Genomic DNA, 25,187 nt, shown 5'->3' on the forward strand with positions numbered 1-25,187 from the left:
CAAGCATACACATTCTGTTCCAGTTCAACGAGTCTAATTCCATCCTCCCTTCTTGTTCTCTCTCACCTGCACCAGTAAATTCTCCTCTACTGGGTAGAACTTCTGCAACCACAAGTAGCAAAGATAAACCCAATCACCTAGTCTACTTCCTCACACTCAACTTCTCTAGTTCAACTGCGGAACATTTGTGTCCTGGAGAGTGGCCAGCTGTACTCAAACACTGGAGAAATGCAAAACCCAAACAGTGATCTTTGTGACACCAAGAGAGGATATGAGGGCTCCACGCACCCAAACCTCATCTAAACTCCCTTCATCATCTTTCAACCCAACCACGCTTGAACTCAGGATCAGACCACAACTACATTCATCCATGCTTCACCATGCTAAGAATAGCAAACCAAGCCTTCCAGACAAAAACAGCTTATGGCGACAGGAGCAGGGCCCGGAATGCCAGCTGTTAGTCCCTGTAGCTTGAACACAGCATCTTAAATAAATAATAGTTATCAATTCTCATGCTATATAGCCTAAGGCACTTAACAGATACTCCACGCAGAGAACTCCCACAAGCGATAGATGGTTGAATCTCACTTCGAAGGCTCCTACCAGCCTCAGTTTCACAAATAGTTTTACTTTTCCAGTGTATGTCGCCACGCTTGACTTCTCAGTTCCTGCCTAGCCAATCTGAGCTCAGAGAATGAAGCAGCAAAAAGGGGAACCTTGAGGTGTGAGCTGCTTCAGCGGGAGGACATGGAGAACCGGCAGGTGGCCTTGCTGACATGCTACTGAGTCAGTGGTGGATGCCCAAAGCTCTAAGAAGGAAGACCTACTGAAGGGGAATTCGATTTTACATTTGACGGCAATGTTCGCGCTGGTCTCACACTCTGGTGGAAATTGAGTGGATGAACTGGTATTGCACACAGGACAGAAGTTTCCAAGTTTCACTGCTGCAGGACTTCTAGCGAGCGTGTTCGCCTTGATATCAGTTCCTGAACGAGCCAGTGCCTGGGGCGTAATCAGCCAAAACATCAAGGGTCAAGTCTGTGAAAGGCTCGAGCCTGAATTCACTGTCGTGGCCAAGCGCTGCGTTCCGTTTAGCCTGAAGTTCAGGACCCCAGCTGGGAAAAAGGACGTCAGATCTAGTCAGATCTAGTCATCGCTAGCTTTCCATGAGTCGCCATGGCGCAGGATGTAATGTGTTTTCCCGGTACGCCTGTCACTGGACCTCACAGTCACCCTCCTTCTTCGCTGGCAGATATGACTCAGAGAGCGAGGAGTATGCATCAGAATGGTCAGTGTCAGCCGCTCCAGTCAGGGACAGTATTCCAAGAGCCAAGGAGATGCAAAGTCACAGAGACCAGTGAAAGTACCCGCATGTCTCCTGCAACTCTTCCTTTCTTTGTCCATTTACTTTTCACCCAGTCCTTCTCTTCCTTCCTCTTCGCTCTCTTTGGCTCTCTCATCCCTCTCCTCTACATGTTCCAAAGGCTTAAAAAGTTCACAGATGACATTGTAAACTCCCACAATGTGAAGCGAACAGCCTGATATCTGGATTATACTTTGACTCAACCACCACCACAATCACAGTGGCGGAATGCCCATCCTACCCAAATTTCTTCATGCTCACTTTAATTCCTCTCCTTCCTTCGCCGTCTGCAAACATGAATCAGCAACCAGCGATCAGGCAAGGCGCGTGTCCTCATAGATTCTGTACTTCCAAGGCAAACTTGTCTGACCTAAAGACAACAAAATTATTTAATTACTGGCTTCACTCAGAATAAATCTCATACTACTATAAACCTGAGATTTTATGCTGTCACGTATGGTGCTCATGAATTCATGCTCAACTTCCATTGGCATCAGTACACGCCCAGCGCTTTCCAGGTTGGTGATCGCCGCATCCCCAGTAGCTTCGCAGTAAATTCCGGAGTGCGTTGGCAGCAGGTCAGACTTACATGAATACTGATGGCACGGCGGAGCGATTGGCCAATGCCGAACTCCTGAAGAGTTCACTCACTAAGCACAGCAGCTGGCATTCTTAGGTGCACTGAAATCTTTAGGAATTAAATGGCAGGCAGAAGGCGCTAAGACATGCAGCGCGCTTCCCAGGATGGTACAAATGGTCTATAGTAGTGCTGTCACACTGGGTAATGCGTCTTCTGCATTGGCAAAGCAGCTTCCGGCAGTGAATGTTTTCAGCGGGTGGAACACTAGCTGCTCAACAACTTCCAGCATATAGTTGGATCAGCAGCAACCCCGCTGCCACTACCGTGTAAAATGAATGAATGCGCCCTGAAATCCTACCCCTGTATGTAAAGTGAAGTTCTGTTGGTACAGTGGGTGTTCCCACCCGCTGAGAAAGCATTCACACTGGGTTCAGAGCTGCAGCACACGGAGGCATCGTGCACTGAGCAGGTGACTGGCAGCACCTTACTATGGGGTATTTGCGCCATCTGGCGAAGAAGTGCATTTGCATCGTAGCGCTCAGATTCGTTTCAAGCCTTTCATGCTCATGCCAGCCTTTGTGCTTGGTGATGGGGCTTCTTCATAAGTGGTAGGGTTCTGAGCATGTGCACAATCATTGGGACTCCATTGGCACGGTGGGATTTCCAACCATCCAGGAAAGCATTCATGTGCAGGTCCAGCCTGCTGCCAACACTTCCCAGAGCTGCAAAATTGAGGCGGTCATTCCTACTTTTGGGGATGCAGCAGTACTATTGGCTCTCACGCCAACTCCAAGCGCTCGGGGCAGCACAGTGTCAGCTATGTGGAAGGTCAGATAGGAGTCGAATTCATAGTACATGCAATGACAATGCATAAATCCTCAGAATAATTATTCTGCAGTGAAAGAAGTCAGTAAAAATAGGAAGGGCTTACATAGTATATGATCCCATTTATAAAAAGTTCTTGGAAAAGCACAGGAATAATCTATAGGAGATATACCTGATCATGCCTGGGACTGAGAATATGTTTGCAAACGGCAGGGAAGGGAGGAATTAAAATGAGCATGAGGAAATTTTGGGGAGTGATGGGCATTCCTTTTTCTGATTAGGAATATGGTTCAACCAACAGGTTGAATAAGTTATAATCAAAATGTATCAAATTGTTCACTTTAAATGTATGCAGTTTACAGTATGTCATTAATACTCCTCTAATTAAGCTTAGAACATGTAGGGGAAAGAGAGGGAGAGAGAGCCAAAAGAGGGAAAAGGGAAGGAAAAAGAAGGACTGAGGGTGGTGAAAACCTCTTTTAAATGGACAAGAAGGAAGGAAAGGAGACACAGGAGGCATCGGTCTCTGTGACTTTGACGCACTCTCCTTCCCCTGAGCTCCTCCCATACTGGGCAACTGACTTCTGGACCATTCTGGATTCACTCTCCTCACCTCACAAGTCACTGTCTGCCAGCGAAAAGCAAAGGGAGTGGGCGACTGTGAGGTCCAGTGACGGCGCCTCGGGCTATTACCTGCCTCTGCCATGGAGACCTATGGAAGCTGCGTATGACTAGATCTGACTAGATCTGAGGTCCCTCTTTTCCCCAGCTAACCAGAGGAGCTTGGCTGGAACAGAACGCAACCACATTGGATGGATTCAGGCTCCGAGCCTTTCTAGACTTGACCCTTGACTGGCTCACAGGGGCCTAAGCTGAAAGGTTTCACCTTCCTTAAGTCCTGAAAGTGACTGAAACTTCTGTCCTGTGGTGTCACACCAGTTCATCCCTCAGGAACACAAGAATTGGTGAAACCAGCACAGACATTGCCATCATGTAAAATCGAATTCCCACTTCAGTGCAAGGTTTCCCTTCTTAGGAAACTTTGGAACATCCCTCCCCTTGACTCTGTGTAGCCATCACAACCCTCTCGGTTCCTCCATAATCCTCCCCCACTGAAGGCCTGGTGGTCTCAGGTTCCCCTTTTCTGCTTCATTCTCTGAAGCTCAGATTAGTCAGCTGGGCCCAAGGGTTCAAAAGTCAACGTGTATACACTGGAAAAGAAATATTTCAAGTTTAAACTGAGGCTGGAGAGGTTTAAAGAGTTCCAGAAGGGTTGTCATATATCACTTGTAGGAGTTCTCCTTGCGGTGGAGAAAAGCTGTTAAGTGTTAAACATTTCTTTTTCTCTCTTTTCATAAAAGCCAATGCTATTTATTTATTTAAGCAATGCTGTGGTGGTTCCTTTAAAGTTTTGCTAACCTTCCCGGGCCACCTTCCTGTCATAAGCTGTTTTTTTTTTTTTATCTGAAAACCCAGTGTTTCATTCCTTTTGGTTAAGTTTTAGAATTAGAAGCATGGATTGTGAGATGCAATCCTGAGTTCATGTGAGTTAGTTTGAGGTTGAAAGATGATGAAAGATCAAAAAAGTTTAAGGTGAGGTTTAAGGTGTGCCAAGCCCTCTGTCTTCTGCGAAGCCCGCGCATAGACTGGGTTTTTGCATTTCTCCCGAGTGTTTTGAATACAGCCCTCTCGAGGCTTTTGTTCCACAAAGCTAAAGTTGAGCATGAGAAGTAGGCTGAGCAACTGTGTTAGGTTCTCTGTTGTATGAAGCAAGTTCTACCAATAAAGAGAGTGCAGTGCAGTGGAGAGAACAAGAAGAAAAAGAGAATGGAATTAGACTCATTGTTCTGAACAGAAATAATGTATACTTATATCTGGCACCATATCAGTGGTTCTAAACCTGATTGCTTGTCAGAATTACCCCAGAGGAGGTTTTAAAAATCTAGACTCTTAGGCCCAAGTCTATACTTGCTGAAGCAAAATTGCTCATGGTAAATTCCCAGGATCTGAATTTTTAAGGAGCTGTCTATGTATTCGGACACATGCAGTCCAAAAGTAGTCCACAGACAACGGTTTGAGAACTATGTATACAAGCAAAAAGAGCACAATTCACCAGCATGCCCTGCAGAGTGCTATCTGTCGTTCAGAGCAATCCTTAAAATGGCACAAAGAAAACCTTGAAAGCACTTTTGGCTTTTGAGATTTTTGTAACACCTCATCTTGGCAGTGTGACTACTTTTGCATGGACTTTTCCTCGCTTTACTTGGTTCTGGCAAGTGGGCAAGGTACTGGGTGTGACAGCTGGTGCCTGCTCCCCCACTTCCTCCTCCAAAGGAAACTGCTCCACCCGTCTCCCTTCTAGCTAGGGGACTCGACTGTCACCCTGAGGTTCTCACCAGAAAGGAAGCCCCTTCAAGGCCGTCCAGCTTCCAACGCCAGCAGTATGCAAAGGACACAAGAACTGGGCATTTATTTCCCATCATTTAGAATTTGAACTAGGGACTCGTCCTAGTCTGTTTGGGCTGCTATGACACAATACCACAGCCTGGGTGGCCTATAAACAACAGACATTTATTTCTCACAGTTCTGCAGGCTGGAAGTCGGACATCAGGGTGCCAGCGTGGTCTGGTCCTGGTGAGAGCCCACTTCCATGTTGCAGATGAACATCTTCTTGCTGTGTCTTCACGTGGCTGAAAGAGAGCAAGCTAGTATCTCTGGCCTCTTTCTAGAAGGGCACTAGTCCCATTCACAAGGGCTCCACTCTCATGGGCTAATCACTTTCTAACACCAGCACATTGGAAGTTAGGATTCAACATATGAATTTTGGCGGGACACAAACGTTCAGTCCATTGCAGAACTGTCAAGAAGGAAACCCTTCTCAGAGAGAAGTATGGACATGATGTGCAAAGGAAGGTAGACACCTAGAGAACTGGGGGCCTGCGAGGGACAGTAGAGCCACCAGGGTAGACGGTCCAAGTTTACAGATGTGCCTATGGACAGACCTGGAAGAAGTTTTACGTCAATGAAATCAGTTACAATATACACTTGAAGATAAGGGGATGAATGTGTTTCCTCCCTAAGTTATCCATCAGGTAATTTGGTTTGCATCCTTCTACACTATTTCGTGTTGTGCCCTCATGACCCAGGGGGATGTGTTGGATGATAGTTCAGAGTAAGACTCAGAGCTTGGATGCTCCTGCCGAATCTGGCTGCAGTCTGGACCAGCAGTGCGAGCTTAGTGAGTTACTTTACCTCTCCATTCTTCAGTTTTCTCATCCATAAAAATAAAGAGAAAAATAGCACCCCATATGGTCACTGAGAGAACTAGATGAGTTAGTGCATGTAAGGCTATGGAACAGTGTCTAGCATTTAGTGAGCACCCAATGAATATTAGCCATTTTTATTACAGTGTTCCTTAATTATTTTGATGACAAACTAGTGTCTGAGAGAGACATATTTACCTGAAATGATGTCAACTGATGCTAATTTTGGAAGCTTAGAGAGGTCACTGATGAAATCAGTTTTTAAAAATGCAAAGAATCTTAACATAGACTTAGTAATTATTCCTGGGATTATGGTCTCAAATATTGGATATAGTTGTACATGTGCATTTAAAGAACACTCTAAAAAACTATTTAGAAAGAGTTATATTATGAATTTCAAGAAAATATAGTACAAAGAAAAAAGGAAAATAAAAACAAGCTACTTATATGTTATGGAAATAGTACTTGCAACTTGGCATAAATTTTCCAGTGATGGCATCTTACATGCTTTTAACAATTGCTTCAGATCCAACAACTTAGAAGATAATATGCTCTGGAAGAAAGTGGCTCTGATGATTACAGTGTTACTGATTTCGAAGAATACCTGTGACAAGGTTGAATAAACTTACTTTGTGAAATGGAAGAGTAAAAAAGGTATCTCTAAATAATAAATATATTATTTTTCATGAGGTGTTATTTTAAATTAGTATGTACATCAAAATTAATAAATTGATTACTACAGTAGACATCTGACTAATTTAGCCACATCTTTGTAATTTTATATAATCGGGTTTCTTTCTGAGGATGCAGAAGGAAGGGCTTATACAGGTTTTGGTTTGCCATGTATGCTTTCCAGAATCTTTTTTTTTAATGGTTTTTAACACTGTGAAATGAGTTGTACATTTTTGTTTGTCCTTCACCCCTTGTGCCCACCCCCCACCCCCATAGCCCCTGGTAACCACAATACAGTTTTCTCTGTCCATGTGTTGGTTTATATTCCACATATGAGTGAGATCATACGGTGTTTGTCTTTCTCCTTCTGGCTTACTTCACTTAACATAATACTCTCCAGGCCCATCCATGTTGTTGCAAATGGGACGATTTTGTCTTTTTTTATGGCTGAGTAGTATACCACATCTTCTTGATCCAGTCATCAGTCGAGGGACACTTAGGTTGCTTCCACTTCTTGGCTATGGTGAATAATGCTGCAATGAACATAGGGGTGCATAAGCCTCTTTGAATTGTTGATTTCAGGTTTGTTGAATAGATTCCCAGTAATGGGATGGCTGGGTCATAGGGCATCTCTATTTTTAATTCTTTGAAGAATATGCATACCGTTTTCCATAGAGGCTGCACCAGTTTGCATTCCGACCAGCTGTGTATGAGGGTTCCTGTTTCTCCACATCCTCTCCAACATTTGTTGTTTTTTGTCTTGGTGATTATAGCCATTCTAACGGGCGTGAGGTGATATCTTAGGGTTGTTTTGATTTGCATTTCCCTGATGATTAATGATGTTGAACATCTTTTCATGTGCCTATTGGCAATATGTATATCTTCTTTGGAGAAGTGTCTGTTCATTTCCTCTGCCTATTCTTTGATCGTGTTGTTTGCCTTTTTGTTGTTCAGTTGTGTGAGTTCTTTATATATTATGGAGATCAACACCTTGTCAGATGTATGTTTTGCAAATATTCTCTCCCAGCTGGTGGGTTGTCTGTTCATCTTGATTCTGGTTTCGTTTGTCTTGTAGAAGCTCTTTAATCTGATAAAGTCCCGCTTGTTTATTTTTTCTTTAGTTTTCCTAGTCTGGGTAGGCATGTCATCAGAAAAGATTCCTTTAGGACCAATGTCAAATAGTGTGTTGCCTATATTTTCTTCTATGAGTTTTATAGTTTCGGGTCTCACCTTCAGGTCCTTGATCCATTTTGAGTTAATTTTTTGAATGGCGATAGCAGATGGTCCACTTTCATTCTTTTGCATGTGGCTGTCCAGTTTTCCCAACACCTTTTATTGAAGAGACTTTCCTTTCTCCATTGTATGTTCTTAGCTCCTTTGTCAAAAATTAGCTGTCCATATATGTGTGGTTTTATTTCTGGGCTTTCAATTCTGTTCCATTGATCTGTGTGTCTGTTTTTGTACCAGCACCATGCTGTTTTGATTACTATTGCTCTGTAGTATGTTTTGAAGTCAGGGATTGTGATGCCTCCTGCTTTGTTCTTTTTTCTTAGGATTTCTTTAGCTATTCGGGGTCTTTTGTTGCCCCATATAAATTTTAGTATTCTTTTTTCTATTTCTGTGAAGAATGTCATTGGGATTCTGATTGGGATTGCATTGAATCTGTAGATTGCTTTAGGTAATACAGATATTTTAATTATGTTTATTCTTCTAATCCACATGCATGAGATATCTTTCCGTTTCTTTATGTCATCATCGATTTCTTTCAATAATGTCTTGTAGTTCTCATTGTATAGGTCATTCACCTCCTTGGTAAGATTTATTCCTAAGTATTTTATTCTTTTTGATGCAATTGTAAATGGTATTATCTTTTTGAGCTCTCTTTCTGTTGGTTCATTATTAGCATACAGAAATGCAACTGATTTTTGTAGATTGATTTTTGTACCCTGCAACTTTGCTGTAGTTGTTGATTATTTCTAATAGTTTTCCAATGGATTCTTTAGGGTTTTCTATATATAAAATCATGTCATCTGCAAATAGTGAAGAATTTCACTTCTTCATTACCTATTTGAATTCCTTTTCCTTGCCTAATTGCTCTGGCCAAAACCTCCAGTACTATGTTGAACAGGAGTGGTGAGAGTTGGCAGCCCTGCCTCGTTCTTGTTCTCCGAGGAATGACTTTCAGTCTTTCCCCATTGAGCATGATGTTGGCTGTGGGTTTGTCATAAATAGCCTTTATTATGTTGAGGTACTTTCCTTCTATTCCCATTTTGTTGAGAGTTTTTATCACAAATGGATGTTGTATCTTGTCAAATGCCTTCTCTGCGTCTATTAGATGACCATGTGGTTTTTATTCTTTGTTTTGTTGATGTGATGTATCACGTTGATTGATTTGTGGATGTTGAACCATCCCTGCGTCCCTGGTATAAATCCCACTTGATCATGGTGCATGATCTTTTTAATGTATTGCTGTATTCGGTTTGCCAATATTTTGTTGAGGATTTTTGCATCTATGTTCATCAGCGATATTGGCCTGTAATTTTCTTTCTTTGTATTGTCTTTGTCTGGCTTTGGTATCAGGGTGATGTTGGCCTCATAGAATGATTTAGGAAGTGTTCCACCTTCCTCTATTTTTTGGAATAGTTTGAGAAGGATGGGTATTAAATTTTCCTTGAATGTTTGGTAAACTTCACCGGAGAAGCCATCTGGTCCTGGACTTTTATTTTTTGGGAGGTTTTTGATTACTATTTCAATCTCTTTATTTGTGATTGGTCTATTCAGATTCTCCATTTCTTCTTGGTTCAGTTTTGGGAGATTGTATAAGTCTAAGAATTTATCCATTTCTTCTAGATTTTCCAATTTGTTGGCATATAATTTCTCATAGTATTCTCTTATAGTCCTCTGTATTTCCGTGGTATCCGTTGTAATTTCTCCTCTTTCATTTCTAATTTTATTTACTTGAGCCTTTTCTCCTTTTTTCTCAGTAAGCCTGGCTAAGGCTTTGTCGATTTTGTTTATCTTCTCAAAGAACCAACTCTTTGTTTCATTAATCCTTTCTACTGTTTTTTGGTCTCAATTTCCTTTATTTCTGCTCTGATTTTTATTATTTCTCTCATTCTGCTGACTTTGGGCTTCTTTTTCTAGTTCTGTTAGGTGTAATTTAAGGTGGCTTATTTGGGCTTTTTCTTGTTTGTTAAGGTGGGCTTGTATCGCTATGAGTTTCCCTCTCAGGACTGCTTTTGCTGCATCCCATATGGTTTGGTATGGCATATTTTCATTTTCGTTTGTTTCCAGATAGTTTTTGATTTCTCCTTTAATTTCATCAATGATCCATTAGTTGTTCAGTAGCATGTTGTTTAATCTCCACATTTTTGTCACTTTCCCAGTTTTTTTTTTCATGGTTCATTTCCAGTTTCATAGCATTATGGTCTGAAAAGATGTTTGTTATGATTTCAATCTTCTTAAATTAATTGAGGCTTGCTTTGTTTCCCAACATATGGTCTATCCTTGAGAATGTTCCATGTGCGCTTGAGAAGAATGTGTAGTCAGCTGTTCTTGGATGGAGTGCTCTGTATGTCTACTAGGTCCATCTTGTCCAGTTTTTCATTTAATTCTACTATTTCTTTATTGACTTTTTGTCTGGATGATCTATCCATTGTTGTAAGTGGGGTATTAAGATCCCCTACTATTATTGTGTTGTTATTAATGTCTCCTTTTAGGTTTGTTAATAGTTGCTTTATGTACATTGGTGCTCCTATGTTGGGTGCATATATATTTAAAAGTGATATGTCTTCTTGCTGGGGTGTCCCTTTTATCATTATATATTTCCCTGTTTGTCTTTCTTCACCTGTTTTATCTTGAAGTCTACTTTGTCTGATATGAGTATGGCAACACCTGCTTTCTTTTGTTTGCCATTAGCTTGGAGTATTGTCTTCCATCCTTTCACTCTGAGCCTGTGCTTGTCTTTAGAGCTGAGATGTGTTTCCTGGAGGCAGCATATTGTTGGGTCCTGCTTTTTAATCCGTCCTGCCACTCTGTATCTTTTGATTGGAGAGTTCAATCCTTTACATTATGGTAATTATTGATATATGAGAGCTTAATGTTACTGTTTTGTCACTTATTTTCTGGTTCTTTTGCATTTCCTTTGTTTCTTGTCCCATTTGTTTTGGACTGCCAATTCAGTTTGGTTGTTCTGTCTCATGTCTCTTCTAGTTTTCTTTTTGATTATCATATGTGATTTTGTTTTGATTATTTGTTTAGTGGTTACCTTGAGGTTTGTGTAAAAAATCTTGTGTATGAGATAGTCCATTATCTGATGGCCTTCTATTTCCTTATACTAAGTCAATTCAATCACTTTCCTCTTCCCCTTCTAAGTCGTTCTTGTTATACCTTATTCTATCTTGTGTTGTGGCTATGTATTTTCAGTGATGAGGTTAAATTTATTTTTGGTGAATAACTTCCTTTGATCATTGATTTTGGTATTTAAGTGGTTGCTAACCTATTCTGGTAAAGATCTACTATTTTTCTGAGTTTGTCTACCTATTTTTCTCCTTGCTCCAAGCTTTGTATTCCCTTTCTCTTCTTTTTTTTCAGGCCGGAGGGCCTTCTTGAGTATTTCTTGTAGTGGGGGTCTCATGGCCATGAACTACCTTAGCTTTTGTTTATGTTTATCTGGGAGAGTTACTATTTCTTCATCATATTTGAAGGATATTTTTGCTGGATAGAGTATTCCTGGCTGAAAGTTTTTGTCTTTCAGTATTTTGACTATATCATTCCAGTCTCTCCTAGCCTGTAAAATTTCTGTTGAGAAATCCGCTGAGACCCTGATGGGAGTTCCTTTGTACATTATTTTTTGTTTTTCTCTAGCTGCCCTTAATATTGTTTCTTTGTCATTGACTCTGGCTAGCCTTACCACTAGGTGTTATAGTGTGGGCCTTTGCCTGTTGACATGTTTAGGTGACCTGTTGGCTTCGCTTACTGGTATTTCCTGCTCCTTCCCCAGATTTGGGAAATTCTCAGCTATTATTTCCTTGAATAGGCTCTCTGTTCCTCTTTCCCTCTTTTCTCCCTCAGGAATACCTATAATTCTTATGTTACATTTCCTAATAGAGTCAGATATTTCTCGGAGACTTTCTTCATTTCTTTTTAGTCTTAGTTCTCTCTCCTCTTCTATCTGGAGCATATCTGTATTGCTATCCTCTAAAATGCTAATTCTTTCCTCCATATTGTCAGCTCTGTTCTTTAAAGACTCCAGATTCTCCTTTATCTCCTCCATTGTGTTCTTCATCTCCATCAGCACTGATTGGTTTTTCTTTATGATTTCAATCTTTTGTGAAGAAACTCCTAATCTCATTGAATTGTTTGTCTGTGTTGTCTCGTATTTTGTTGAGTGTTTTTATGATAGCTATTTTGAAATCTCTGTCATTTACCTTATGGATTTCTCTGTCTTCAGGATTGGTTTCTGGGTGCTTGTCATTTTCCTTCTGGTCTGGGGATTTCATGTATCTTTGCATTGCAGTTCCTGCGTTGGCTTTGTTTTTCCTCATCCTGGAAATCTCTGGTTGTAATTTCCACCCGCCGCCACTGTGTGGGGGTAAAGGGCTGTTTAATCTGAGGCCCCTGTGCTCTGCCCCGGCTGTTCACTGCCATCCTCGATCCACAGGTCACTTGGTCTGGTTTGGTCAGCTGAGCTGCAGGGTCCGGTTTATGGGAAGGGGTGTTTCTCTTTGCCCGCTGGGCCCTGCCGTGGGGGGCTTCTCATTCGCCCCTCGTTATCCACTCTCTGGGGTGCTCAGATATTGATGGTACCCTGTAGCAATTCTGAGTCCTCTGTGTGGGAGTTTGCCACTGGCTGAGAGAGCCCAAAGAGCTATGGTTTCCCTGCAGAGGGCCGCCCCTCCCCCCTCTCTGGGAGCCGAGCAGACCAGGATCGCTGGTCTGATGGAGAGGGAGAAAAGTTCTCCTTACCTCTCCCCACTTCCTCCGGGGGCCCAGCACGTTCCACTCTCAGATATGCGGCAGTGTGGATCTTTCCGATCCTGCTTTTCACTGTCTAGCATTCCGTTGTTGGTCTGTGACTGTTCCTTTTGTTGTATCTTATCAGGGGAAGAGTTTACGGGAAAGCTCGCTCCGCCATGACGCTGATGTCACTTTTACAGAATCTTTGACAAGCTCAGATTCTAAATACATTCCTTAAAAAAGGGAGATGACTAAAACAATGACAAAAGTACACTTGTTATGCTACTGGAAGACATTAAGTGAAATACATCACTTTCGCCTTGTGCTACTATTGTGCTTATACAGGACTTGTCATTTAGTATTGCAGTTACATTTTGTATGTGTAATCTATTAAATAGTCTATATATGGCTAGATATATAACATATGCACAAATGTGTATCATAGAGTGTGTATTAGTAGAATATTTATATATGACTCATATTACCCATGTCTTACTTAGAAGACTGTGAGATCCTTTATCTTCATACATCTTAGTCCCCAAATAATGTTTGATAAATTAGTAGATACTCTCTTATGTGTTAGTCAAATAAATTTATAAAACAAAGAGTAAAGTCCATATTGAACCTAGTGGTGTAAATACTACTAAGAACAACAAAAATAGTTTCTCTGGCTAACTTTTTTGGATAATTACTACCTGCTAGTGAAACACACATTTTATTTCATTAAACCTCAGAATGACCATATTGAGTAGATGCTATTATTCTTATATTAGACGAGGAATCTTAGCCTTAGAGGTTCTGTCACTCACTCAGGTCACAGTAAGTTAAGGTCAAGCTCCGGGTAGACTATCTAACCCTAAAAGCCATGCTCATTTCTCTCCATTTTGTGAAGGCGGAAGTTCTATTGATAAAATATCATCTGAGAATTTTCTAAGTGTCAGAGACACATCTAAACTGAGTGATCAGTAGGAAACAACTTACTGTAGTGGAAGAAGATGGACAGTAAAGCCAGGTACTCAGGTACCATGAAGGAAATAAATAAAGGGGATGTGGAAGAGAGCCAGGGTGGGGTATGGGGGTGAGTCTGGGACTCTGAGAAGGTAACTTTGGTGTAAACAATCGAACAATGAAGAGGCAGCTCTAAGAAGATCTGAAGGCAGATCATCCCAAGAAGAGAGATTAACTCCTGCAAATGTGCTGAGATGAGATTGCATTTAGAGTATTTGGGGGACATAAAGAACGGCTGTGCATCTGGAGCCTGGAGAATAAAGAGGAAGAGAGGAGGGGCTGAAATCTGAGCGGAAAGAGAGCACGTCACATAGAGCATTAGAGACCAGGGTACACATGGTTTATACCTCACATGAAATGGGAAATCACTAAAAAATTTTCAGCAGAGAGTAACATGATCAGACTGGTAATTTTGAAAGACAGTATGGCTACCAGACGGCAGGAAAATGAGGAAAAAAAGGAATAAATTGAGCTCCAAATTTTTGTCCCAAGTAACTGAGGTGAGGAAAGCTTGAAAGAACAGTGAGTAGATTTAAGAATGAGGTGTTAAGAAAGGTTGAATCACATTTTTGGTTTGGGCCTAGCTAAAGTTGAGCTGTCCCTTATGATACACACGGACTCTTGGAATAGGCAGTTGGATACTCCATTTTAAAGCTCAGGAGAAAAGGCCAGGCTGGAGATACAAATCCAAAATTATAAGCATAGAGATGATATATAGAGCCATGGAAATAGTTGGGATCAATTAGTAAAAACGAAAAGGAACTGGGACAAGACTTTATATTCTAAAAATTTAGAAGTTAAGAAGAGAAGGTTAAAAACTAGGAGAGTGTGGCATATTGAAAACATAGAGGAAGAGATGTTTCAAGTGGTCAAAATTATCAAATACTAGTAAAAGTTCATGTAAAAGAAGTATATAGAAAAGACATCAGCAAATTGTACCTAAATCTAATTTTTTAAAAGAAAAATTAAAAATAACATTAGTTATGAGATTTTTTTAATATAGAAGAAAATTATCAAGGATGATGCCTTCAGTCTTTTTTTCAAAGCTGTTTGCATATGTTTTGTAAGAAAACTTTTTATGTATAACAGTCTCATGTATCTTGCTATTTCTTCTACTATTTGTAGAATTGAACACTGCATTTCACAATCAATCAGATTATTAAAAGTTGTATTAAAAAGATGAAAAAAAACACATGGCCTTCATAATGGCTCTTTAGTGGGTTATTGGAAAGAAAGTAAAATTGGAATGAATTGAAAGGAGAATGGAAGATGAGAATGGGACATGGCAAGTTTAGTCCTTTCCTTGAAGGAAGAGTGCTGAGAAGGAGAGAAGAAAATTCGGGTTCTTGTTGGAGGGGACAAGGGTTGGGAAGTTTTTTTGTTTGTTTGTTTGCTTTCTTTAAAATGGGGGACAGTAAAGCGTGTTTATGCACTGATCAAGTAGAAAATGTGAAAATGATGATGCAGATAAGAAATATGACATTTGCAGAAGTGAAGTCCTTTAAATATTACTATTGTGGTAATAAATGATAAATAATATAGAGAAGGCATCTGTTCAACTTATAGTATGCTTCTATTTTTTTTATCATACATAACAATAATTTACTGAAAAAATAAAGAAAATTACATAGTATGAGACTTAAGTCCAATTTATATCAGGAAATGAACACTATTTTAAATAAATTCAAATATTAGAAAATATATAAAAGGTTGGAACAACAGCATGAACCAACTTAAACTACTTATATTTCTAGAACACTAGACTCGAATGCAGAAAATATATTTCTTCCAGGTGCACATGAAAATTTACAAGGATAAATTATATTTTTAACCATAAAATAAATCTCAGTAAATTTGAAAGACTGAAACAATTAAGAAAAAAAATTGTCTACAACAGAATTAAATTAGGAAATAATAAAAATAAGATATCTCAAAATTTCTCAAATATTTAGAAATTAAACAAAATTATTCAGAATAAAAATGGGCAAGGAAGAAAATAAAATAGATATTAGAATATATTTTTAATTAATATGTAATGAAAACATAAGATATTGAAATTTGTGGGATGTACCAAATGCAGTACATAGAGGGAAATTTATAGGTTTAAATAATTATATTAGGGAAAAAGAAAGTTGTAATATCATTGATTTTTGCTTCAACTTAAGAAGCTAGGAAACAAATTAAATTCAGAATATTTAAAAGAAAGCAAATTATAAAATAAAGAGAATAACTCAATAAAATAGAAAATGTATAAATAATAGGAAAATCAAAAAGTATGAAAAATTAATAAACTCCTAGTAAAACTGGCCAAGACAAAAGAGAAATTGCAAACTACTAATATCAGTAACAGAAGAGGAGGCATTACTACAGAAAATAAAAGGTTAATAATGGGATATTGTGAAGAACTTGTTAGCATAAATTTGACAACTTAAGGGAAAGGAATACATTTCTTGAAAGACCTGCGTTTTCAAGATTGACATAAAAGCATACAATTTAATTAGGCCATATCTACTAAAGATATTGTATGTTTAATCAAAAACCTTTCCATGAATATAACTCCAGGTTTGGATAACTTCACTAAGTGAAATCTATCAAACATATACGAGGGAAATAACACCATTTTAACATAAACTCTTTTGAAAAATAGAGGAGAAGAGGACAGGATGCAATTTGTTTTATGAAGCCAGCATATCCCTGATATCAAAAGCTAAGAAAGATAGCTAAAGAAAAAAGACCAATATTCTTCACGAACATAGATGCAAAAATTCTTAACCAAGTTATCAAATCAAATTCAACAATATATTAACAACATGGCTAAGTTGGTTTAAAATTTGGAAACCAAGCAATGTTAATTGCCACATTTTCCCATAATTGAGGAAAAACATCATATGATCATCTTAATAGATGAAGACAAAGCATTTGACAAAATTTAATGTGCATTCATAGTAAAGATCCTCAGCAAACAAGAAATAGAAGTGAATTTCCTCTATCTCAAAAAGTGCATTTAGAAAAAATTGTACAGAAAATATCACATTTAATGGTGTGGTATACATCCTAAACCCACGGGATCCTACAGAAACATTGAACTAGTAAGTGAACTTAGCAAAGTTGCAGAATACAAGGCCAATATGCAAAAATTAATCACATTTCTATATACTGTAACAAAACATTACCATGGCACTATATATTTCAAGTACCTAGTAAAAATCTAGCAAAAAAATATGCAGTTTTCTAAACTGAACACTAAAAATCTTTGTTGAGAGAAATTGAAACAGACCTAAATAAATGGAGAGATATGCCATAAATAGTTGTTTAAAGAGAGTTAAATCTGCAGAGCCACTAATCATGTTTGAGAATACTTATTGAAATTAAAATATGATTTCACAACTATTATCAGTAATGTTTGAGGAAGTATGTAGTATATATGGGAGGCTAGGAAAATAGCAATGGGCTAGTTTTGTTCCTCTAATTGAAAAAGAATTCAAGATGGAAACTGGAAACTCTGAACGCATGACCTTGTCACTGATTCAACAGTGATATGAAGTGACACAGAGGTTTTCTAGGTAGGTCATGCTATGTCTAACAATTTCCTTAAATGTCCCTTTGTGAGTAGAGTTGCTAGACTGATCATAATGGAAATATTCTTGCCTGAGGCATTAATAACAGCTGCTGTGATCTCCGAGGGCCCAACATGAAGAAGGAAGGGTCAAAGATTGGAGAGGGGAAGTTGGTTGCCTGAACATCTGTATCCACAGGCAGTTGATTGATAGATGATGTGAGAGTTCCTGGGAGACGTCAGGCAGGCTGTTATAAATGAAGTTCTTTTGTGTGTGTGTGTGTGAGGAAGATCAGCCCTGAGCTAACATCCACGCCAATCCTCCTCTTTTTGCTGAGGAAGACTGGCCCTGAGATAACATCTATTGCCAATCCTCCTCCTTTCCCCCCCCCTTTTCTCCCCAAAGCCCCGGTAGATAGTTATACGTCATAGTTGCATATCCCTCTAGTTGCTGTATGTGGGATGCTGCCTCACCATGGCTGGACAAGCGGTGCGTTGGTGCACGCCTAGGATCCGAACCCAGGCGGCCAGTAGTGGAGCGCGGAAATTTAACCGCTAAGCCAGGGGACTGGCCCCTAAATGAAGTTCTTCGCACTTGAACTACAATGTTGTCTTAAAATTACAGGGAAGGAGAAAAAAATGGAATGAATTGAGGAAGAGAATGTAGAAGAGAGCTTTAAGAGAGTATGAGAAAGAGTAGAGAGAAAATGCAGAAAAGAAAGGAGAAAAATGTTGAACGAAGAGACAGAAAGAGAAAGAAAGGAAAAGAGGAAGAGTAGAAAGGCATAAGGACTATGGTGGAAACATCCTTATGAGGCTATAACATGCTGGCAAACAGAAGTAGTAAGTTTAACAACATGTTAACAAAAGGAACCTCTGTGCTGATGAGAGCACAGCTGACCATCTTCTCAGGGCACCAGAGATTAAATAGGTTACCGAGGCAGGAGACGCAAAAATAGAAAATGTGGTCACAGAGATGGAAGATTTCAGATACTAGAACTAGGGAATAAAGTGGAAGCCAGGCTCATTGCAAAGTCGTGACCCAGATAATCTCTTCCCTGTAAAGAATGTAGAAGTTTATGTTGTTTACTGATTAAATGACGAATAACGTTACAGGGAAAAAACAGAAAAGAAAGAAGAGTTTAGGAAGAAACTTCTATATTTACGGAAATAAAAAACTACAATATGAATTCAAATAAAAGATACCATTATGTCACAAACTGTTATTTGTCCCTCAATTCTTCTCGTTTCACCAGACGTTTGCTGGATCCGTAGCCCGCAGAATAACGATTAGGTTTACCACCTCTCTCTCGCTCTCTCTCGCCATTGTAACCATGTGTCAGGTATGGCTGTTGGGACAAGAGAGGAAGTGAGACCAGCAGCTTCCAGGATCTGCTCTTACCAACAGGCAAACCTGGTACCCAGACTGACAGGGATGGAGTGAGTGGATGTCTCGGGTGAGCAGTCCCACATTGCCATCGGCCTTGACCACGAGAGTCCCGGGAATCCCAGCCTCATTTCTTTGTTAGGGGCCTGCGCTGTGCAGGAGGAGCCTTGAGAATTTGGGTGGAGACAGCAGAAGGGGCAGGGCTAGAACATCTCCATCAATTTACTGTTGCCTCCGAGGAAGCCTCACCAGGAGACCCTAAGAGGACGAGTTTCTTCTTTCTTTCAAACATTGTATCATATCAAGTATTGACGTTGGTGGGTGTGCAGGGGCGTCTTTGTCAGCTTTCCCCAACTATACACTTTGCAGTTGAAATAAACATAAAACGACTTCAATCTGACTGGCAATATTTGCCCCTGCCCAGAACAAAGCAGTGTCTATCATGATTTGAAAAAGGGGTCTCAAAAAACGCTTGACTGATTCTAGCATCTGGTCGTCAAGGAGGCAATTGACCATCACCAGCCAATGTCAGCTCTACCGCTGACTCTTCCCAGGTGTCCTCCCAATAGGTGAGAAGAGCTAGGAGTCCACCCAGCAGGAAAGCCATCCTGCTGGCTGTGGGACCCAAATGCAAATTAAAAAACCATGCCCCTGTGGAGCACCTACTTTCCTCCCTTTGGATGGGTCACTCATAATGCTCTCAACCACTCCCCACACTTTCCACAGGGCATGGCTAAAATCCAACCCAATCTTGACTGTCTTCTTCAGGGTCATATCCCAAGACTGGATCCATATCGACATGGATGGTAGTTTATTCTTTGGTTTTCCTCTGGAATAATGGACTGTTGATGGGTCTCATTCTGTTGGATTAAAGAAGAGCATGTAGCCATTTCTTTAAACAGCGACATGGGACTACAAATGAAAATGGTTAGCCTATTTTATTTTTTTTAATTTCAAATCTGTGTCATGGGCCAAATACCTAAAAGCATAGAGATTTTTGACACTTCTTCATGACTATCACGAGCCAAACTCCCTCAAACAATACGCTCTTCACACTCCCATTGCAGTCGGTAACTGATAGTCGTCTCCAGCTGAGAAGTAGTGAGGCTTAGTGGAATCACTGTTGAGTATCCAGAAACGCCCTCTCCCCAAATCTTCATTTTCTTTTCCTTTTTTTTAAAAAACCAGGTCCTCGTGATATGCTAGCACGTTATTTTGCTTCTGAGCAAATGACCTCAGTTTTGTTCACAACCTAAATGAAAATTTCCTTTCATCCCTGTATATCTGTGAATATGTCATTCACTATGAAGATCAGATCTCTGCAGCTTCATTTACTAAGAACCCAGGTCTGTGCTCATCTTCTCCAGGAAGGTAGCTCAGTGGGAATACCCAGTAACGGTGACTCATTCACTTCCAGAGAGAGTTGTGTTAGCTAGATGCATGTTCTTTCTGCATAAACCATGAGTCATGACAGGGTTGGGCTATAGATAGTTTTGGTGCTTATGGTGAGTTTTGGGTTCTACTTGGCTGACTTTTATTTTTGTGGTAAGGAGAGAAGAAGTGGATATGTTTTGCTATGCAATTTATCTTGGAAGTGAGGATTTCCTATGACCCCTCTTTAAAGCCCAAGATCTAGTTTAATTTGGACGTATCCCAGGATTGTAAGGCATGCTTTAAAAATCACTATTTGCAACTATATTTCTGATTCTGTGTAAATCAGAACTTTTTTGTTATAGTGTCACCAAAACAAAGTATAGCAATAACTTGGATCCTGAGGCTATGTAAAACAGCCACAGCAATCTATTCTCCAGGATTTCAACTTTTAAATGTCTATCAAAACAGTGCCACCATTTTCTAAATTATAGTAAATAAATATGAGAAAGTTAAACAAACAAAATAATTTTATAGCAATGGAAAAGTATTTCTGTCAGTTTTTATTTTAGAGTTTCACCCATGACTCCATTTGGAAAGTAGACTCTGCCTTTGAAAAATGTTTAAAAACAAGTGCTCTAGACAACAAATTGCAAACTGGCACACTGGGGGTCATCTTTGGTGAATCATAGGTTGTTTTGTCTAAATAAGGTTTTAGAAATCAGGTCTTTTATGTAAAATACACATTTCATGCTCCTATTAGAAATCAGAAGATTTTACACTCTTGTCCCATAGTGACAATGACCAACTGGCTGGAAGCAAGTGGAGGCTGCCTAAGACAGGTCATGAGTTTCCATAGTGACTAATTCCACATCAGTCCCTGTTGTCTTCCACCTCAACTCTCTTACTCACGTACTTGACCCGCATGGACACCCACACTCCACAGCTGTGTCTTTTCCTGTTTCTCAGCTGCACTTTCAATATCTCAACCAGCACATTTCACATGCACTTTTGCAGACTCTGATGCTGCATGGTCTGTGTCTTTGTATTTATACTGCATAATCTCACACTGAAGGAAAATGCAGTTCATCTTCTGAAAACTCTCTGAGATCATTAGCAACACAGCGGAGCTTGGCAAAATGACGATCAGGAATGAGCACATCATCTTGAGACTTGGTCAGCGAGAGTTGAATGTTCACGCTATCACAATGCCGTAGGCCTCAGAGAGTACAAAAGAAGTCAAAGGAATGGAACTATTTATCCACACATGAAAGGGGATGCATTTTCTCACATACCCATAGCTCGAGTGACGGGTGTGTGGAGCACCTGCCCTTCAGCTGCCGTCTGCCCCTCAGGCAGAACTCTGCCACTCAGGGTGTTTGAAAGACATTGTCCAGACTAATCCATTGAGAAACGGCTGCCCAGATGTTCAGATGCCTTGGAGCAAAACAGACGTGTTCTAAGGTTTATAAAAGTCCAAGACGTTTCCTCTTCTCCTAGAGTCCGTTTCATGTACTTCATCCCAGTGCAGCGAGGGCCCTGTGAACAGACACATGCAGCCTCAGATTTAACACACCCCCTGCTGCCCCACAAGCAGCTGATGCCTGGGGATGCCTGTTCAGTGGAATAAAGATCAGGCATGTGCCCATTATCCTTACTCTTTCTCCCCAACACCTCTTCAATATACTCAGACATGGTGAGAGTAAATCTGTGTCAAATTCAAAAAAAAACCCTAAAAACCAATGATTGCTCATTTTAGTGTAAAGTAAAATGAAATTCTCGATGTTAATTAGACCTTTATTTGAAATCTCAAGAACCAGTTAAATGAATTCTTATTCACTGCCGTAAAACAATGTTTTAATGTTTTTTGCAAGACACGATAGGGCCTCCTACTGCCCGATTTGTTGAACGTGATCATTCAAGGAGAATGATCTGCTTTTAGGCAAGAACTATTTACATATGGCTCTTTTCTTTCCAGGAAAACATTTTAACCCTGCTGTTCCCATGATGTCACAAGGACTAGAGTGTTGGGGAGGACTGAGAGCACACTCTTCCTCTGGAGTATGTTAGACTCTAAGGGTCCATGACACAGGAGTGGGGAACATTTCATTCATCGAGGATTGAGCCTCTCGTGCTGGGTGTTGAAAGAAACACCAGTGACGTCCCCGTGTATTCACATGGAGTATCCGACAGTCAGTCATTGCAGGATTACAGAAGGAGGAGCAGTTCAGAGGGGAGGCCCCGTGGAGGCAGGCATGGAGGAGCGCGTGGTGACTGACACCGAGAGCTTGTGACCCGGGCAGGTGGCAGACTGTGTTCGGTCAGAAGACTCTGCCGACTGCAGTGCATAGAAATCCACGTCCATCCACGGGAAGTCGCAGGACGAGAACACCGCTGACAGGAAGTCACCTGTCAGAGCGTGCGGCACGGGTGGTGAGAATGTTGAGTCTGAACCAAGGTCGTGGTGTCACAGTGGTGGAAAGGCCACTGGAGGTGAAAGAAGCAGACCCAGAGTCATTTCCAAGAACAAACTGGAAGGTTTATGGGACCAATTAGGCAGAGATCCTGAGGAGGAGAGGTGAAGATGTGCGGTGGTTTCCAGCCAGGAAGAAGAGTGTTCCATGGACGGTGAGGACAGATGCGTGCTGGGCTTCTCTGAGGGCTGGGAAGACGCACGGGGAGCTTGATTTTAGACATGACACAAGTTCAGTGATGGTGCTCAACACACATGCGCCAAGGCGTGTCTCACACACACACAGCCTAAGAACAGAGTCCATGATCATGGCACAGCCAGAGTGGGCGCGACACTGTCGCCACCGACACAGGCAGGGTGAGGGGGTTGGGCCTGTCAGGTGTTCTGAGGAGAAGTCGGCCGGCCTGAGAGTGCTGGAAGGTGCTCAATTCTCATCAAGAGGAGGGCCGGTTTCAGAGATGAGAAGAGAGAGCTGGAGAGGGGAGAGCAGAGTCAGGAAAGGGCGGTGAACCATGAAGCCAAGCAAGGAGGGTCCCTGTGGGGCCACACGTTTCCCAGAGGCCTGATAGGGTCAGAACGTTAGGGGCTTCCTCGGAGATCTCACTCTCCACGGAATGGTGAGCGCAGAGGTCCAGGGCAGGATGGAATAAGGGATGCACGGCGAGGCCTTAGTGACTGCCGCCCTAATGTACGGGAAGAAAGGCTTCCAGGTCACGTCCAGGCCCCACCAGATGTGTGCCGGCTGTGTGACAGGAGGCGGCAGGAGGAAGAGAGGGGTGAGCACTGATGTGGCAGTCAGGACTCCAAGGCTCAGCGAACAGGTGGCCCCAGAGAAGAGGAGAGGAGACTTCCTCCTGGAAGGACGTGCACAGGGAGAAGCTAAGGCCTGTCCTTGCAGGGGCTGGGCGTTAGTGTGCAAACTCATCGGTTTTGGGGAGTGAATATGTGTTTCTGGAGCACGCACAACATGCCGGGTGCTGTGTGGCATCTGGATGAAAACACTGAACTGACGCAGGCGCAGGTCCTCACAGGGGCTGGCAGGGGAGACAGACCTGCCGGGAGGCACGGGCAGCAGGCCCAGGCGGGGGGAGGGCAGGCCTCCCCTGCAGGCCGGGAGGTAGCAGGAGGAGCCCACAGAGCCAGCCTCACCCACACAAGGACCGGGAGATGAGAAGAATTTAGGAGAAGACAGAAGAGGGTGGAGATAGGGGAATGTGAAGAAGTGGGGGTGTCCTGGGGGAGGGGAGACAGCAGGACAGCAGGGCGTGAAGGAAAGCGAGTGAGGAAAGCGGTGAGGAAAGCGAGCCCCCTGTTTGTGTGGTTATCCTCAAGGGTCGGGGGAGCCCCAGGAAAGCCCTTAGCTGGGCGGTCAGAAAACCAGTTTGTCAGAAGGATCAAGGAGAGATTGATGGAGCCAGTGCTGAGAGCAGGGAGCTCAGTTAGGCGGCTGTTGTAAGAAGCATGTGCTTTCCACCCGCGAGGTGCTGGGACAGAGGACGTAGATGCATATTGTAGAGAAGGTCTGAAGGATTGAGAAAGCACGGGATGGGTTTCCTCCCAATCAAGGGAGAAGGTTGGATGAACGTTGGACACGCTGGGCGAGCGTTCGCAGGTGACCACATCCGACCCCTGAGCTGCTGACACTCATCTGCAGAAAAGCGTGTCAGTGCTGGGTGCATATTTACTTATTTTACCAGCATTAAACAACGCTAAACAGAATCCTTGAACCTCTGAATTAACCAGACTCCAGACATTCCTGTAGAAATATCTACAACTTTCTGGTGGACTGGACTTTGATTAAAATAACAACAACAATACACAAATCCATGTGCCATGTCGGTGCCTCTGGGAGCCTGGAACCATCCAAGGAGACTTGGGGAAGCCTGGTGTGTAGATGGCAAGATGGGAGACCGCAAGGCCCCTGCTGCATGTCGGCCTGAGTTTGTGTCAACACCACCACAGAAGCACAGTGTGAAGACAGCATGGCTATGTGAATTTATAGGTGGGAAAATGAGGCTTGGCGTGCTTAAACCTTCCTGAGATCATGAGATTTTATACAGAAGAGGGTTGAAGGAGGCAGTCTCATTGAAGGAGGTGCTTATGACACCCGGCTCAAAGGTGTGCCAGCAAACGGGGAGTTTCATTTGGATTGTGGGTCGTTCCAGGCTGCCGTGAGAGATGCTAACTGGGACGCAGGACCTGACGCACCACGTGGGGCCTCGAAGCCTGACATCCAGTGACTGAGACTGGGTGTCCGTTGCACTAGATGGTCCCATTTCAGTGCTGGATTTCAATGACTCTCTGTTTCACTGACTTGCCATCAGTTCAAAGACTCACCATTATTTATGAAAATGCACTGCCGATTAAACTAAAAAAATACCCTTTTATGACTTAGATGTTTTATACATATTGAAAGTGTTCCTCAAAGTGTTTATTGAAATATCTCTACTTATACCCACGTAAATCCATATATTTAGACAAAGACTAGTATGATACATCGTTATTTGGAAAGCATGAAGAGGACAGTGTAAGTGAGCTGGTGAAGGCATCATAAAACATATTCACATTCAGAGCACAGTTGTTCCAACCATACTTGACTGAGCCACAAATGCCCACGTTTTCCACTTAACCATGGCTGCCCACTGTGGCTACAGTGCCTAAGAAAGCATTTTGTAGAAGAGACTCTAATCACGGCCACGGTGTTCTCCCAGCCGCTGACACCGCTCGGCAA

At 41.7% G+C, this 25,187-nt stretch overlaps 1 protein-coding gene and 1 long non-coding RNA gene across 2 annotated transcripts in view; one reads left to right on the plus strand and one right to left on the minus strand.

Annotated features, from left to right (window-relative positions):
• The window catches only part of LOC147911341 (ral guanine nucleotide dissociation stimulator-like), a 235,968-nt gene that overhangs the window by 6,006 nt on the left and 204,775 nt on the right, over positions 1-25,187 (minus strand). The gene's annotated exons all lie outside the window — the stretch shown is intronic.
• Positions 18,187-24,051, plus strand: LOC147911343 (uncharacterized). The gene is made up of 3 exons (XR_015551163.1): positions 18,187-18,682; positions 19,381-19,539; positions 21,962-24,051. It is a non-coding gene; the product is annotated as an uncharacterized LOC147911343 (long non-coding RNA).

The sequence above is a fragment of the Ceratotherium simum genome, unplaced genomic scaffold (genome assembly GCF_057802395.1).
Source record: "Ceratotherium simum simum isolate JZ-2026a unplaced genomic scaffold, ASM5780239v1 HiC_scaffold_43, whole genome shotgun sequence".
Lineage (NCBI taxonomy): Eukaryota > Metazoa > Chordata > Mammalia > Perissodactyla > Rhinocerotidae > Ceratotherium > Ceratotherium simum.